Genomic DNA, 17,882 nt, shown 5'->3' with positions numbered 1-17,882 from the left:
ATTCTTTAATATGAACTAATGTTACGATCAAACATTGCTTTTCAAATTCATGGGTTACATATTTAATTTGATATTATTATATTTATTTCAATTTTCTGAAAGGGTAGGAAAAGCAAATATGTCTTGGCATACAGTTTTAAAAAGAAACACCTTTGAATTATAAGAAGATGGAGATCAGAGTTTCCTTTTTGTCTCAAAAGGAATGAGAAGAGTCAGCAGGGTGCTGTTGCTCCTTGAAGATGACTTTGTTTATTCCTCTTTATCACTGAATCCTGCAACCACATCACAGCAGAGTGTAGGGTACACCACTTTAAATGATAAGAGTTTCAATAGGCACTTTAGTGGAATTAAGAAAAATCTAACACTCTTCCACCGTGATGCCACATAGCTATCTTCGTTGTAGGTTGTCATGTCAGTAAATCGTATTTAATAGGCCTGAGCTTGTCTCAGCGTGTTTCTGAAATAACAAAACAAAACAAAGCAAGTACATATTATAGGATTTATCTTGTGACAACAGAATAAACCAAAACTTACAGTGTGATAAATACAGCCACTTGCTAGAAACCAGATCGTCAAAAGAATCCTGCATTATAAAGCCTGTGTGTGTGCGCGTGCGTTGATGTCTACTTGTGTTGCTCCTGTTAAAAAATCTCTCCTCCTCTGCACCTAGCCTCCGCCTCTCTCTAAGTGACTTTGTAGGGGTTGTAGCTCTCTTCTTCACGGAACATGTCAGCAAGGACCTTGAAGCCCGCTCCCCAGTCCGCCGGGTAGTCGTAGTCCTGGTCAGCATCAGTGGCGAGCGAGTCAATGGAGCTGAGCGACCTGGCTAGCGACCCTGCGCCCTCGTAGGCGAAGGTGGCCAGCGAGTCATAGGGCGGGGCAGCAGGGTCCAGGTCGTGCTCCTGCAGCCTCTGATGGATGAAGTCCCTGATGTCCGTGCTGTCTTCCACCGGGGGCCTCTGGCGGGGCAGGCAAAGTGAGTCTGGCTTGATATCCCTGCGGGTTTTGTTTTCTTCGACTGCTGTCGGGTTTCTCAGCGCCCCATGTCGAAGGCCTGCGTGTCCTCCTCTCCACCTCCTTCGTCGTCATAGTGAATAACGTTGTCTCTTATGTCTTCTTTGGAGGTCATCAAGGTATCCTTCTTCCTCTGCCTGCGCAATGCGATGTACAGCACAACTATGGCTGAGAGGAGACAAATTGCAATTGGGGAAAAGAAGGCAGATGAGTCATTTATCATTCCAAGAAAGTTAAAATTGATCAAGGCATGCTGTTTCCAATCTTAGATTAAAAACACTACAATCAATAGGAGCACGTATGTGTTTATGTTTTTCTCATTGTCTGAAGTCAACAACTTTATTTGGAAATGATAACAAGAAACCACAGAACAGTTATTCAAAATATCATTTTTGTCCTTATATTTCCATATTTTAGATTTCAGTTTGACAAAAATGCCGGGGTGGGTGGGGGTGGGGATGTTCTAACCATACAGAGTTGTAAGAATTGATACCAAAAAAAAAAAAAAAACTTAAATATCATCATCATCTGCAAGATGTAATTATCATGGTTAATTTCCAAATTGTAGTATTCTCATTTGGAAATTGGAAATTTGTGTTTTTAATGAAATAAATAATTTTTTGAGGTAATCAATTAAAAATAATTAGGGGAGCAAAATCATTTTGATTTACAATGGAAGAGTCTGGAAGACTCTTGTCATAAAACTAGAGAGAAGAGAAGAATACATCATGATGAAAGTACATTATTTCACTTTCTCCAAAATTAGAGTCAGGGCATTGGAAGAAGGGATAGAACCTAGGGAGGACTTCTGTACACTGAGACTTTGAGAGAAGTTTAGCAGCTCTGCACTTTCCCTATGACTTAGAGAATCCCCAAACCTAAGAGACTGTTGTTTGATTGCCTGGGGAGTATGTGAGAGACTGAAAGCCTCATAGAGAATTCCTGAATGCAAACTGGTTTAGGAGTCATCATGGCAGTAAAGCAGACTATTATAGACTTCCCTGAAGTCCACCTAAAAGAAAATCAAGTAACACTGAATTCTTGGGCTTCCCATCAACTCACAAAGGAAATGAAAATGGCAGACCTAGTGAAGTCTGTTATTGGTTACAGAAGTCAAAGAATAGTGGATATTTAAGCAGACACCATGGAAAGATGAAGAGTGCCAATATTCACTACTCTGTTTGAGTGAATTCACAGCCTCTAAAATAGCACAGGTATTTTGCAGGCATTAGGAAGCATAGAATGAAGGAGTGCATGGTAGATTTCAGGGCTTTGTAATGATGAGCAGACATGTTACTTGCTACCCTGTTTCAAGGTAACAATACAAATAGACCAATACACTCCCAATGTGCCTTCTCATTTTAATCAATTAAAAATAATTAGGGGAGCAAAATCCTTTTTACTTATATTGGAAGAGTTTGGAAGACTCTTGTCATAGAACTATAGAGTTCTTTCATCATGATGAAACTCGGTTATTTCTCCCCAGGCAATCAAACAAGTCTCCTAGGTTTTGGGATTCCCTAAGTCATAGGGAAAGTGCAGAGCTGCTAAATTGCTATGGAATTACTCTGGCATTCCAGTAGTCACAAGACAAATGAGCAGAATGAGAAAGGAACACTTGATTTGAACTTAAACCTAATTGATTATGTTCAATTCCAGATGTTAGAATTTTTTTGAATGTGCTCTTTTAAGTTTTATATCAACAGCACAAATAGATACTAATAATTATTTATTATAAATTATAAGGACATAATATTTCATTATGCTTATGAAAGTTATTTAGATGTAATTAATAATACACATGTAAATTGGACTACAACTTTATCATTCAACACAGCATGAACATTTGACTCAAGGCATGTTCCCACAAGGTATCATCGAATTTCTTACTCCATGTTCTACCTCCTACAAGTGGTTTAACAGTTTTGCTTTCTATCCTATAGTTACTAGAAAGTGTTCATCTTTTTCAGAATATTTTTTCCTGAATGGAAAATATGCATATACAAACTTATCCCACAGTGCCCAGCAGTGCATCTGTTGTAATTTGATTTTAAAATTTAAATCTCTCTGTACTAGTGTGAATATGGCAATAAATTAGAAAGTGAAATAGAAAAGCTGAACAGTTGATGGGAGAGGCAAAGCCCTGAAATTGGTTGACAGTCACCATCACAGAGATGGTGAACACATTTTACTTCAGTCCTTTTCCTTTGTTGTGTACCTAGATATTTTAGTCAGTTTTCTTCAGAGTAGGAATAGCTAAAATTTTGATGTGAGGGGATGTGGGAAAATTGGAAGAAGAATTGCTTCTGAAAGGCAGTTTTAACTGAAGAAAATAAAATTTGGGGATTCCTGTATATTCTATTTCTTTACTGCCCTTTTCTTTCTTCTCTTTTCAGAATTTGAGACCTTTTGTTCACCTAGTACATTTCTTAGAAGACTATAGGATCTTTTATTCAATTGTAGTAATTACTAGAATATAAAATGAATTGAGAAATTGTTGCCAAAAAATAGATATATTTAGAGAGAATCTCATTTTGCAAAGGCCACAAACTTGAAAATCCAGTTTTATATTTTAAATTATGTGACTTATGAGGGATTAAATAAAAAATATATCTCATAAAATATTGTAATATAGATAAATTATAACAAGAAGTGACAGCTCACTGAACAAAAATCTATTTACATGGTAAACTGAGAGGGAGAGCATGCCCGCTCAAGAGAGAGAGACAGACAGAGATAGAGACATAGGAGTGTGTGAGAGAGAACTTGATCAATGTTGAAACTAACCTAAAAGTATAATGATACATAGTAGGATTGCAATTAAAGTGCCAGTGCTCAATCCAACAGGCAGAAAAATTGCTTCCACATTACAAGACAGGATGGTACCGTCAGAGTCACACCTACAAACATGAATAGTCATTGTGTTTGTACTGCTCTGGACAGGGTAGCTGCTGTCTTCTATTACAACAGGGAGAAAATACAACTCTTATTGTCTGCGGCTGTATCCATTTCTTCTGGTTTCAATTCCAGCTGTGTTGTCTACAAAACAGGACATTCAGATAACATGGTTACTGTGAGTTTCACTTCAATTCTTTAAGTTGGTATCCACTAAGTATAAGAAGACCTTCTTGAATTGGTAAAATGCAACCTTATATTAGTTATGTCATATATCATCATGAAAGCTGCCAGAAAAATAATCCTTAAAGAAGGAGGAAACACTAATCTTGTCTGCTACAAGAATTACCTTTCGTATTTGGAAAAAAAATACAGAATGTTTTATGAGAAAAGAAGTCGTTGGGTTACTCTTTTTTCTTTTCTTATATGAAAATGTCATTGAGGAAAAGAATATTTCCACACATATTAGCATAACAAAAAAATTAAAGCATTAATCTGTTGAATATCTTATATAAGAATCTATTCTTTAAAATTCATTAAAAATCTATTGACGGAGGCTATGGTTGTAGCTCAGTGGTGGAGTTCTTGCTTGCCTAGCATGTGAGGCATTGGGTTCTATTTCAGAACCACATAAACAAAATTAATTAATTAATTAAAGGTATTGTGTCCATCTGCAGCTAAAAAGAATATTTTTTAAAAAATCTATTGACTCTTTCAGATTAAACTTGTGATTTTTCCTGTGTTTTACATGGATCATTTATACATAAACAAATAAACATGTTTATATATGGACCCCCCATATTCACACATTCCATAGCCATGGATTGAAAATTTGAGAAAACAAGCAATGGAAAAAAATTTCCATTGCTATACATAAAGAGTAAAATTGACTGTTTATTTTTGTATCATTTACATTGTGTTAGGTATGATAAGTAACATAGAAATGATTTGAATTTTTCAGAAGGCTGTGCACAGATTATGTGTAAATATTATGAAATTCTTTATAAGAAATTTGTATTTCTGAAATCTTTGGACTCTATGGGTGTTAGGGTCCTGGAATTAATCATTAACATACCAACAGACAACTGCAGGTATGAGTGTGTGTGTGTGTGTGTGTGTGTGTGTGTGTGTGTGTGTGTGTATGCATGTGTAGGTATTTAAATGCTTTCACTCTTGCACATCAGATAAAAAAAGAGAGATGGAAAAATACATTCCAATTATAAATGTAAAAATACATAACAATTTGTGAAAATCATGAACTATTACCACTTTAATGTAATTAAAAAGGAAAATCATTTTAACTTGAATAAAATTAATAGTAGTGATATTTGTAGAAATAAAAGACACCAAAATTCCATTTCATATAAATTTAATTAATGTTTCAATTGAAAATATTATTTTGCATTCATTTGCTCTTTTCTTATATGTTTCTATTCATGAAAGCATAAATTTTAGTTTATTTGAAAACTCTTCATTATTATTTCCAATAAACTCCCCCCAAATGTTTTATTTTTACAAATAAATTGACATGTAGTTTATTATTTATCAATATATTAACATTCATAATTCCCACTTGAAAATAGATTTAAAAAATTAGAAAAATATATTACTCAATAAAATATAAGTCTGTTAAAAATGTTATCATTTCCATTATGTTACATTGTACTGTTTGTTGATACTCAATGGAGCCAACAGAAGTTACTGAAAAATGGAGTACCTTGATGAACAAAGTATACATGTGATAAGATCAGGGTTTGTTTTGGTAAGATTACTTTGTTATTATTACAGACATAACACTTTAAAATTAAGAAACAAAACTTTAAAATGCCAGGTGTCTACTAGGATACTCCCAATTAAATTTACGTGTCAAATGATTGTGGGGACAATAAGGATAGAAAAGTGGAGACTAGTCGAAGCAATGCTAAAATCTTCAGCACTTGATGTTTTTCTACATGAATCTGAGGAAAAGGAACAAATATTAAGTGTTGTAACCTGAGTGAAAATAATAAATAGGTTTATTTGTGTAGCAGTACTGAGGATTGAACAAAGGAATGTTCTACCTCCCAGCTACTTCCCCAGCCTTTTATGTTTTTATTTTGACACGGGTCTCGCTAGTTTGCAGAACCTCAAACTTGTGATCTTTCTGTCTCATACTCTTGAACTATTGGAATTACAGAAATGCACCACAGTGTCTAGAATCTTTTGGGATATTTAAAATATTTATTTTCAGTTTATTATTTTTTGAAAATAGATTGCATGAAAATTGTACATTGTCAATAGTGAGAAAAAAAAGATACAGTAAACCTCATTTCCCCACTTAAAACATTTTCTGTACCCTAAAAAGTGTACAAATATAGCTTGCAGTAAAGAAGAGCAATAATTGACATTAAATTCTGTAGCAGGTATATGTGCAGTCTATAAGCAAACACTGCTCCTGAGACCAGAGGGTCTGGTCCATATTATCATGATTATCTTGGTCTTCCAACAAAGATGAATTAGGGGGGCATAGCAGATACTCAGAGTGAGTAAGTGATATGAGCGTCAATCTTATGATCTGGAAATCTGATTTGTCTGCATTATATTCATGAATTAAACCAAGGGCATCTTGCATTGAGCTCTATGAATTCTTTCTCCATCCTCTTGTCTTCATCTTCACAGCCAGTCTCACACGATAATGCAAAGGTGCCAGGACTAATCTTTTCTCCCTCTCATGTCTTTTCCATATTACATAAGACTGATCTTCCCAAAATGAATATCTGAACATGTTATACTGTTACATAAACTTTTCAATGACTTATAAAATTAATCTATTTGAATTACTATACCTTTAGCTTATTTATAAATAGTGTGAACATAATGACCTGATTTGTTTTGGACAGCTCTATTTTAGATGAGTTGCTCTAACTGAAAACTATAAATATTGTCTACTTCTGTTCTCAGAAGTGTTACCATTTTCATGATAAAACATGTGGTTTTTTTATTCATAAAATCCTTCAACTTTGGGGTGCTGTTTCATGTACAGCTGTTCTTCAGTCATTCTCACTCAACTTTCTTTGGTGACAATACATGGGTACTCCAATTTCTTTCTGTAATTATTTAAAGCAAACCCAGTTTTCTCAAAACATCCTTGGGCGTCTACCAATAATCACCATCATTATCATCCCATTATAATTTAAGTACTTAGTTCTAGAAACAGAATTTATTAAAACTTTAGCTTCTCACTACCCAATATTATAAAAATTGGCATTTTAATTCTTATTTTTTAGCATATAGAAATTTTGAAGCCAGGAGCAGTGTGGCACATGCCTGTAATCCCAGTGGCTCAGGAGGCTGAGACAGGGGAATAACAAGTTCAAAGCCAGCCGCAGCAAAGGCAAGGCTCAAAACAACACATTAAGAACCTGTATCTAAATAAAATATAAAATAAGGTTGGGGATGTGGCTTAGTGGTCGAGTGCCCCTTAAGTTTAAACTCCAGTGGTCACTTTATTTATAAAATCAAAAAAAAAATTAAGAGATAAAAATGTCAAAGCAAAAAACAAAAACAAACAAAAAGGCAAAAAGCAAAATTATAATTTGCAATTACTTAATAGAGAACACATAAACCTTAATATAGACAGTTCCCAACTTCATGGTTAAATATTTTTAGTCCATATGTTGTATGAAAGCATACCCATAGTATGAAATTGTTACCCTTTTCATTTTTAGTATGATATTTAAAAATTGCATGATATATTCCAAACTTTATTCTAATATAGACAATCTGTTAGATGATTTTGACCAACTGCAGATTAACAAACTGTTCTAAACACATTTAAGATAGGATATGCTAATCCCTGATGTTTAGTAGGGTAGGTATATGATATGCAATTTCAATTTAGTATATTTTCAACTTTACGATGAGTTTATGGAGACATAATCCTATCATACATTGAGAAGCATCTGAAATCCAGTATTCTTAATGTTTTTTGTAGTGGATATAATAGTGTCACATGCAATAGTAGTAGCAGAAGTAGTAGCAATGTTGGCGAGAATAGTAGTAGAAAGTAAGTATAAACATGGTATATGAGGGGATAACTAAAATTATAGTGGCAGTAATATATTATAACCATTATGTTTTATACTTTGTATACATGAATTTAATACAAGTTGGGTGAAGTTCTCATTGTTTAGTACAATTTTCTGAGCGTCAACCATTTTGGTATGGCCTGGGAATCATTCTGATTACAATATCTACATTAGTAACCAGTGCTATACTGAGTGTTATTAAAATAAAACAGATACTATAGAGTTACCTATTTGTATGTACAAGAAATATGCATGGGAGCCAAAGGATATATTTGATAGGGACAACTTTCAATTTGTCTGGTAGCTTTTTACATGCATGGCTCATTAAGAGACATTCCTTTGTATGGTGGAAATACATTGGCCTTCTAGATAGATCCATATAGATTAAATATTTAACTTATTACTATTTAGGCAATGTTGGATTTCTCATATGTGGATTTCTTTATTTTACAAAATTGAATGCTTTTAGGAAAAGTATTGATTCCTCTATGTGTGCCCTTTGAAAAAGCTACTTGAAAAAGGTAAATCTTTAAGTGTTTATACTTACTTCTGAAGTCACGGACTGTAAAATTTGGTTTGATGGCAGCCTCAGGGGATAATCTAAAGGAGAACTGCTGCCCAGCAGGTGAAAGATCTCGATCTGCAGCACTGACTATCTGAATTATCTGAAACAAAGTTAAGATTAAACTTGAAGTCAATCAGTTTTGAAAGGAACTTTACATAACAGGTTTATAAATCCATTTAATAAAGTATGCTACAGAAATTATACTTTTTGAATTCATTTTAACAGGCCAATTACTCACACATAATTTTTTTAAACAATTTTCTAAATGTTTACAGGTTTTAATAGCAGGCTCAATTATAGGACACAGGTTAATTCTAAATCAATATATGTCAAACTGAAAAGCTTAACAGCATTGAAAATTCTCACTAATAAGCAAAATGAAATTAAAATGTACTTGTTTGCATTTTAAATTAGATGAATTAAATTCTTTCCAGCCTAAACATGAAGCTGCCTACTGGAAACAAATATTTGATTATCTAAAAGTGATAGAAATAGCAAAATTTTAGAACTGTTGTTTGTTAGAATGAGTTTTATTTTCATGTATAAAACAATGGGAAACAAAGAAAGAATGTGTATATTGTTTCTGTTGTTACGTTAATTTTCCTTCATTGGTTAGGAACAAAAATATGTTTTTATAGATTTCCATAATAAGCATTACAATTCCTATTTCAAAAAATGTTCTTTGTCACCAAAAGTAGCACATAGTCTAGTTAAATTCCTGATATTTCAGTGAGATGCTCTTAAATTTGAAAATAATCAAAAAGTAATTTCTCAGAGCCAAACTATTACATTCATAATTCACTACATAGATAAGCAAGTTACAATGGCTTTAAGTGATTAGACAGTCAGCTCAGTGGTAGAGTGCTTACTTAGCATGCACAAGAATATGGATTCCATTCCACCAAAAACAAAACAAAACAAAACAAAATCAGAATGGCTTCCAGGCACTTTTGAATCAACATATCCAATAGCTGTGTTCCAGAAAGACTAATTTCAGGAAGCATGTGTGGGAAAAGACAAAAGATGTGTGCTGATCAGAGGATCATGCTTTTGAACTAAATTTCAATCTGGCAGATGAAGACGTTATATTCAATTATGGTAACCTGCCATAATTGTGAAAAATATTCATCATATGGCTGATGCTATTAAACTGATGCTTTTGATTTTTGTTTTATTTCTGGTTTTTATTCCTGGTTAAATCCAGTCTCCGGAATACAATTTACCTTCCCATATGTTTGGGCACACAGAGAGATACCTAAATAATGGATAGATGAATCACAGTTGTTATTGGCATTTATGTATCAGTGCAGCATTAGTAACAAAATTAGGGATTTTGGATTCTGGATTTGAAATTTTAATTTCTTACCATAGTGCAAACTCTTTGCACAGAATTTATTTTCCTTGTATAATTGTCATAAATGAGACTTTTATAATTCATCATTAGACAATGGAATATGATAATTTAGAAAGAATCTTGATACATATCCTGAAAAATTAACTTTTTTGACTCAGACCAATGTACTCCAATCATAGAATTTCACCCCTAAAAGTTCTGTACATTACTTAGGGACCAATATTTGATTGTCAATTTTTATTTTGTTTTCTTAATGTTGTTAGCTAGTGCCACTATTAAATTAAAAAATATTTAACAACAAAATATCAAGAACATATTTTTGAAGAAAGAAAATCATCTTAGGACAGCATATAGAAACTATTAAAGACATTCATTTATCTGGAAACGTTATTTGGATAGCACTGCCCTGAAGAAAATAACTCTCACATAAATTTTCACAGGTTTACATAAGACCAACTTATTCCCTACTATTTCTCTCCTTTTTAGAAAAGTACACACACACACACACACACACACACACACACACACACACATATATATATATATATATATATATATATATATATATACCCATATATGTATTTTATATATATTCAAGAATAATCCAGAAGAGAGAGCTATTTGCTATGCATGGTTTGTAGGCCAGGGGCACTATAGTCGGGTACCCAAAGCAGAAATGGCAATATATCACACACCCTGCAAACTCAAGGGACATTTCAGCACTGTGCTTTGAACATAAGTATTGAGGAGTAGGACACAAAAACCCAAAAGATATTTTTTGATATAGAGTTCGCAAGAACACAACAGATTTTTCACTACTTTGTCCACAAATAAGAAAATCTGGTTGATCTCTAGTAACATGCACTTGTATCAGTATTTCAAATCTTTTACTTTATTAGACAAATAGAGCTAAATAGAGCTCTGTTCCCAGAGGCTAATTTCATTTGGAGCATTATAAGATTTTGATTAGTCTGATATTATTGATATTCCTAAGTATCCAGAAGACAAAAAATGGCTTTTTTATATACTTTGGCACAGTGGAGCTCCTCAAAAGTGAAAAAATAGTTAATTTGTAGAAGTTTTGTAAACTTCTTTTAATTTTCCAATTATCAAAAAAATTAATTTATCCTCAAATACTTATGTAGCATCTACTATTAAAAACATTGGAGCAGAACAAGCGAAACAGACATCCATATTGTGGATGCTTTCAAGGTGATAAGGTTTAATCCATTCTGTGACTATTATAAATTAATGATGCAGATTTCTTATTTGAGGTAACATGATGAAAATATGTAGTAATGTAATTCATTTAGTGATTTCCTCACATCATCTATGAATGATTGGGACAACACAGTCAATCTAGAAGTCTCCATGCTTATGAAAATGTAACTTTACTCAAGAAAATGGTGTCTGCTTGACACATACAATTACTGAGCACTTGAAATGTTACTAGAGTGAACATGGGCTCTAAATTTTATTTAAACTTCATATAATAGTTATATTGATAGTACATATCACTGGTGCACAGCTTTTGGACAAATAATCTACTAAGTAGTATTACATGCACAAATTGAAAGACAGTAAATTTTAAAGCGTGCCCTTTAAAAATATTGTTTCAAATGTAAAATTTATTTCAAGAATTAAAACTCATTCAATTTACCTGAGTAAGTGGTTATGTTATTTAAAAGTGATTGAAGTTCACATCAATATATCAGCATAGAGTGTTTGCTCACAGTTAAGTTCTTTAGAAAAGCCACAGTAAGAGAGTACAAAAATGGCAGAATGCATAATCCAAAGAACTTGCTAGGAAATCAAAACTTTATTTCCCATGGGATTATTTTCACATCCATATTCACCATAATCCACTCAAGTTTAATATCTCTTATGATGTATTTTATGAGGACTTGTTCTGAAATATGAGCATATGCACATGTATATATGTCTGGACTTAGAGTTGAAAATATACACATATGATGTGTCTTTAAACATTTTTTTTTGGCATGGGGCAGTGGGTTCTGGGATTGAACCCGGGGTTTCTTTACCAATGAGTTACATTTCACTTTTCTCTTTTTGAAATAGGGTTTCACTAAATTTCTGAGGCTGACCTCAAACTTGTTATCTTCATTTCTCAGCCTCACAAGTCAATGAAATTACAAGTGTAATTGGTGTACTCTCGATTCACACTATTTGTAAGATACTCTCGATTCACACTATTTGTAAGATACCTGTCCTGGTTTTGCATTTTCACAGACGGCTGTCTCCTATGGCACAGATATTTCTGGAGGAAATTCATTGACATCTAAGACATTAATTAGTATGTTGACTTTGCTGGTAAATAATGGATTACCTGTTGAAACATAAAAACATAAATTATGATTAAAATTGTTTTAGTTATTCTTTATTCAATAAAGAACATCAGTGCAACACTGATGCTTAGGTGTCAGAACACAAACAAGGCATATTACCAGGGTTCATCCCTGAAACTCACCATTAGGTAAGACCAACCACTTAGCTGGCATTTTATAAGTTCAGGGCATTTCTGGTGGAATGACTTACCTATCTTACCAGGATTAGTTCACAAGACTAATCTTTGCCATTAGCAATATTTTTTATTAGATTAAAAAAATATAGTTTTCTAAGTTTTACAAATGTAGTAAAAATTTTACTCTCTGCCATGTTTTACATCTTAAATTACCCTTTTGAAATTAATCGTCTCAGAAGTTTCTTCCTGAATAAAAGAATGATGAGTATGAAGAAGAAAGAGAAATTGATTTACATAAGTTATAATTAGAAAAAATAGCTTTAAGGGAGTAAAATCAAGGAATATCATAGAAAGCTAGGATATCCTGAAATTACTTGTTGATTATATGAAAGAAAAGAATAAGCAAACTTTTGTTAGAGAATAGGTTCTTTCTACAGTATCAAAATAAATCTCAACTGAAAAGGTATCAGTTAAAATCCCATCACAGGGTTTGGGATCAACTTAATAACTTACCCTTTGCTACCTGTCATTTGCTGAAGTATGCTCTAAATAATTTCTTACAAAACATAAAAGTATTACTTACAAAACATAAAAGTATTATGTTTTAAATAATTAGTTTAATAAATTATAACATAATACTTTAATATTTTGTAAGTTTTAGCTTACAACATACAAAATTTACCTTTAAGATTTTACAGATGAATCAGTTGTCTCAAATTTTTAAAGGCCTACCCAGATCACACAGCTAGAAGAAAGGGGAGTTAAAAATGTAAGTCCAGGAGTATGAAAATTGAAAGACGTATATATTCTACCATACATTCTGTCTTGATTCTTCTGTAGAAGAAGTTAAATTCTTCTATAGTGTTATTGAAAATTCAAAATATTCTTATACACCTCTATCTGGAAAGCTTTAAAGAAATGAGTACACAAATATTTTGAATGACTGATTGTCATAAGTCTATAAAATTCAGTAGAAAGAAATTTTAAAATGTTGAACGTTAACACAAAAAATATCTACACGTTGCCATATGTCACTGTGAAATCTACTCATGTATACCAGTATGGACAGAGAATATATGAAATGAGGATACTTGGTGTAATTATGAAAACTATGTTGTTAATCTTGAAGAATGATTGTGAAAATACATATGATGTAGACATTGATATTGGTGAAAGCATACTAAATTATTTGATAAGAAAAACTTTGGCTTAGTTTTCAAAAGTTATTGAACCTTTCTTATTCAGTTATTTCACTGAGTTTCCCCATATAAAACACAGGATATCAATAAGTCCTACCTCATAGATTTGTTGTATTAAATAAGATGATGTTTTACATAACTTTCAATGTTTTGGTGAAATTCTTATTATTCTTATGACCAGTTATATTCTGTGGAGATTAGCTAGAGACAGTTATTTTATTAGTACTTACATTTATGTAGTGCAGAATAGGGATAAAAGTCAGTAAATTTGCTAAACTTGGTTTAAATTTCTAAAAAAAACTGTATATCAACAATAAAAATAAAACAAATGCTTAATACTTTAAAAAGTAAACAATGAATCAACAACATTCTAAAACACATTATACAGATTAACTCATTTATGGTTCATGGTAACTATTATATAGACACTATCATCAACCCTATTATGCATATGGAACTCTTAAAAAAAATGGCGAGTTGTGACTTTTCCAAAAACCACAATTGAAGGTAAAAATGCTGACTTGGAATCAGATGTTCTGGCTCCTTAGTGCTTCTCAATTCTATTATTTATTATTATTTTTAAAAAGCACACTGATAATTATACAGCCACTTAAAATAGATAAATAATTTATATTATGTCTTAGATTTTGCTGTTAAGAAGAATGACAACCTGTTCAACATCTGGACAATGGGAAACAGTCTACTTCCTATTTTACATGGTAAAGTGGGTTCAAGTCCAGAGCCCACATGAAGAGGAGAATTTCTTTTCCACTTTTTTCTAGGGTAGGAGTTTTATTTCATTAGGTTAGAATGAGAGGGAATTTCTTCAAGAGGAGACAAGTCTTATCCCTCAATTGTATTTATCTTAACAATCTACTTTTATAATATGTAAAAAGATTATCAAAATGAATTCAGGCCTACATTCATTCATCAAAAATTCTGGGTATTCTTTGAATTATTGAATTATTGCCCTAAAATGTCATTTTAGTTGATGTTTTCTATGAGTAAATTTTCACAAAAAAAACATCAATACTGTAATAACTTATTATTAATAGTGTTTCTCCAGGGGATGCTTTAAGCGTTTTAACTAAGACAAATCTTTGTTGTGTGAAACAATTCTGTGCACTGCAGGACACCTAGATTTCCTGAAATTAAATGTCAGAAGCCAGCATTGCAAAAGCCATAAAATAAATGTTCAATCAAGGATAGAGGAAAAACAATAAAAACAGCATGTTTATATTGCTGAAAATGAGTAATGGGTTTATGGATTTAATTCTGTTATTTTTTCTCTATTAAATACATTTTTAATTTTTCAAAATTAAGGGCTTAAAAACAATATACTGAATTCCATAGTGCCAAGCTAGGTAGGAAGAACATCTCTGTTTGAGAACTACTGAAGTCTAATAAGCTTTGAACTTTTTGCCATAGTATATAATTTATAAAAGTAATGCAGCATTCTTTCATTTAGGTATACAATTTACTAAAGTATGTTGACAAAGTAATGACATATTTTCTTTCTGACCCATCTAATCTATATTTCACAGAGCAATAATGAAATTTTATTTAACTTTGATTCAGCAAGAGTATAATGACCAAATATTTGACAACAAAATTATACAGGGTTTAGTTATTATTTAATACTTAAAAAACAAATTCAATTGTTGGCTTAGTAAACATTAAACAACTGATGTCACACATAATTGTGATGTTCCTAATAGACCGTTTAAATTTCCATTATCATTAGTCTACTTTGTTTATATTTTAATTATCTGCTAATTAATAATTTGTGGTCCATTTATGATAACCAAGATATAATTCTGGTCAGGTGCAGGGTGCACATATGGCTGCTTTGAAGGCTGAGACAGGAGGGTCAAACAAGCCTCAGCAATAGCAAGGCACTAAGCAACTCAATGAGACCCTCTCTCTAAATAAAATACAAAATAGGGCTGGGGATGTGGCTCAGTGGTTGAGTGCCCCTGAGTTTAATCCCTGGTACCAAAAAAAAAAAAAAAAAAAAAAAAGAAAAAGAAAAAAAGAAAAAAGAAAGAAAGAAGAGAAATAAAAGAAAGTATTCTGTATTTGTATCTCATGCCTTCAAAATATTTTGTCAGATGTTTGTCCAAATCCTAAACGATATTGCAGTCCGTTCTCATGCTCACTCAGTGAATGAGAATTAGAATTGTTTATTCATATTTAAAGTACAACTTTAAAATAAGGAAAAAGAAAAAAAAATACCAAAATCAGAATAAAATAAGAAATATATTTTAATCATAAACAAAACAAAATATTGTAAAGAAATATGATAAGTTATTTTATTGCAAAAAATAGTAAAAAAAAATTATGGTCAAATTCTTATAAAGATTCAAATGATCAAAACTGACAGAAGAAATAGGAAACATTTGTGTTCCTAAAACAGGTATGAAAATTTAGGTATAATGAAAAATCTCTTCACGATTAAAAGCCTTTTTCCAGATGTCTTTACTAGAAATTCTATCAAACGTTTAAAAACCAAATAGTGTAAATTCTTCAAAATAGAGGAAACATTTATCACTTGATAACAAAGCCAAACAGAAACTTCACAAGAAAGCAAAAGTACAGACCAGTATATTTTATAAACAAAGGCCTTTACCCCCTAGCTCAGCAACAGAGCCCACTTCAAGCCCTACCTGGGCGTTACTTAAAGGGAATGAGCAAACCCCTAAAACCCAATCCTTGCCTTATTTGAGTAGAATATTCTTGAATATCTTTTCCCCAATAAACAGAAAGTTTCTCCGTGTGCTCACTCTTTTGTCTTTCCAGGGCTGGAGCTGACCCTTGGGTTCACCGAGCTGAGCCATCCTGTCTTATGTTTCTGTACTGTGTGGTTAATTAACCATTTTCTTAGTTATTGATACAGTCAGGTCCTTTGATCCCTGCTCATCGCCAGTCCAGCTAGGTGGTGATAGGAAAGGAGAACATTCTCAAGGCGAAAGCTGGGTTGGTCCTCTCAGAGAATGAGAATATTTCCTTTCCTGTCTTTAATTTTATTGGGGATCCCAGGGAAGTTTCCAGAGAATCCTACCCAGGTCCACCTCTTGTCTTGACTGATAGCAGGATGACATTGGACTTTCAAGTCCTCACTGTCATCACAACTGTAGGTCACTTTGGACCAAGCTGCCTGTACTCACAGGAAGCTGTTCTTATAGATTCTATGATTTGGGTGGATCATACTTTTCATCCTGAGTTACAGGATCTGGTATGTGTAAAAAGCCCCCCTTTTCAGAGAGAATAATTTGCATTCTAATTGGCATTTGGGTCTGCATTTTTCCTTCATATAATAGATAGTGTGCTGAGGACTGTTAACATATTCTGTCAACTTAAGCCAGGCAGGACTGCAGGTAAATTGGTTTTTAAAAAAGAAAGCATGTGGGAATTAACACAATTAGTACATTTAATAAAATTATTCCCTTCATGTTCCCATAACTCTAGTCTGCCTGTTATCAATTGGAAATTAAATCAGAAATCTTTTTTAGAAACAGGTAACTAGTGACTATTCTTTATATATAACATTGATAATCCTAGATAAATAAGACTATTACCTAAAGAGAATGTAAAATTCATGTAACTGTACTATTCTCTCCCAGGTCTTCTCAGTGCCAAGTGGTTTCATAGAGAGCAAACCGAAGGCAATACATTTATGGAGAGCTCTCTTTTACATAGTACCTTGAGACTCTGTACCAGATTTAAATTTGCCATAGTGTCCTAGTGATCTACAAAATCTTAAAATTTTATATCTATGAATAGGTGAGAAAATGGGCAGAATCTTCCCTAAGATTTCTGCAGAAGCCAAAGCAGAATTCTGAGTCTCCTCAGTGTTTTTATCAAATCCTGAGATCTGAGATGTCTATGAAGGAACTGAAGAGCAAGAAGGCATGCTGCCTGAGATTGCCCAGGCAATTATCACCTCTCTTCCACAAGTCACCTCATAATGCACTCCAGCCACCATGCTATGGGGAAACCCCTTTCAGAGCCAAGAGAGAGTTTTGCAGTATTCAGCTCTGTAGATACTCAATAAATATAGTCAAATAATGCAACATTTCTTAGAACCAAGTGAGAAGTCTAATACAAAATGTTTTGAAAATTGTAAAGTTCTAACAAATACCAGGTTTTGGTTATATTAATAAACATGGGAGCTACTTTGCTTCCTTATTTAAAAATGACAAGAGCTTTGGAATAGCTATATCAGTGAAAATTCCATTTTGTGATTGTGTACTAAATTATAACTACAATCACTTCAAAATTGGAATTGTAGCCTTTTATACCAAAA

At 32.7% G+C, this 17,882-nt stretch overlaps 1 pseudogene; it reads right to left on the bottom strand.

The window, feature by feature from the left end:
• Positions 1–683: 683 nt before the first annotated feature.
• Positions 684–17,882, bottom strand: part of LOC143641232 (cadherin-12-like) — a 92,869-nt pseudogene continuing 75,670 nt past the window's right edge.

Source organism: Callospermophilus lateralis, unplaced genomic scaffold, assembly GCF_048772815.1.
Source record: "Callospermophilus lateralis isolate mCalLat2 unplaced genomic scaffold, mCalLat2.hap1 Scaffold_91, whole genome shotgun sequence".
Classification (NCBI taxonomy): domain Eukaryota; kingdom Metazoa; phylum Chordata; class Mammalia; order Rodentia; family Sciuridae; genus Callospermophilus; species Callospermophilus lateralis.
The sequence above is the reverse complement of the archived record's forward strand: the minus strand, read 5'-3'. Positions and strand labels throughout refer to the sequence as shown.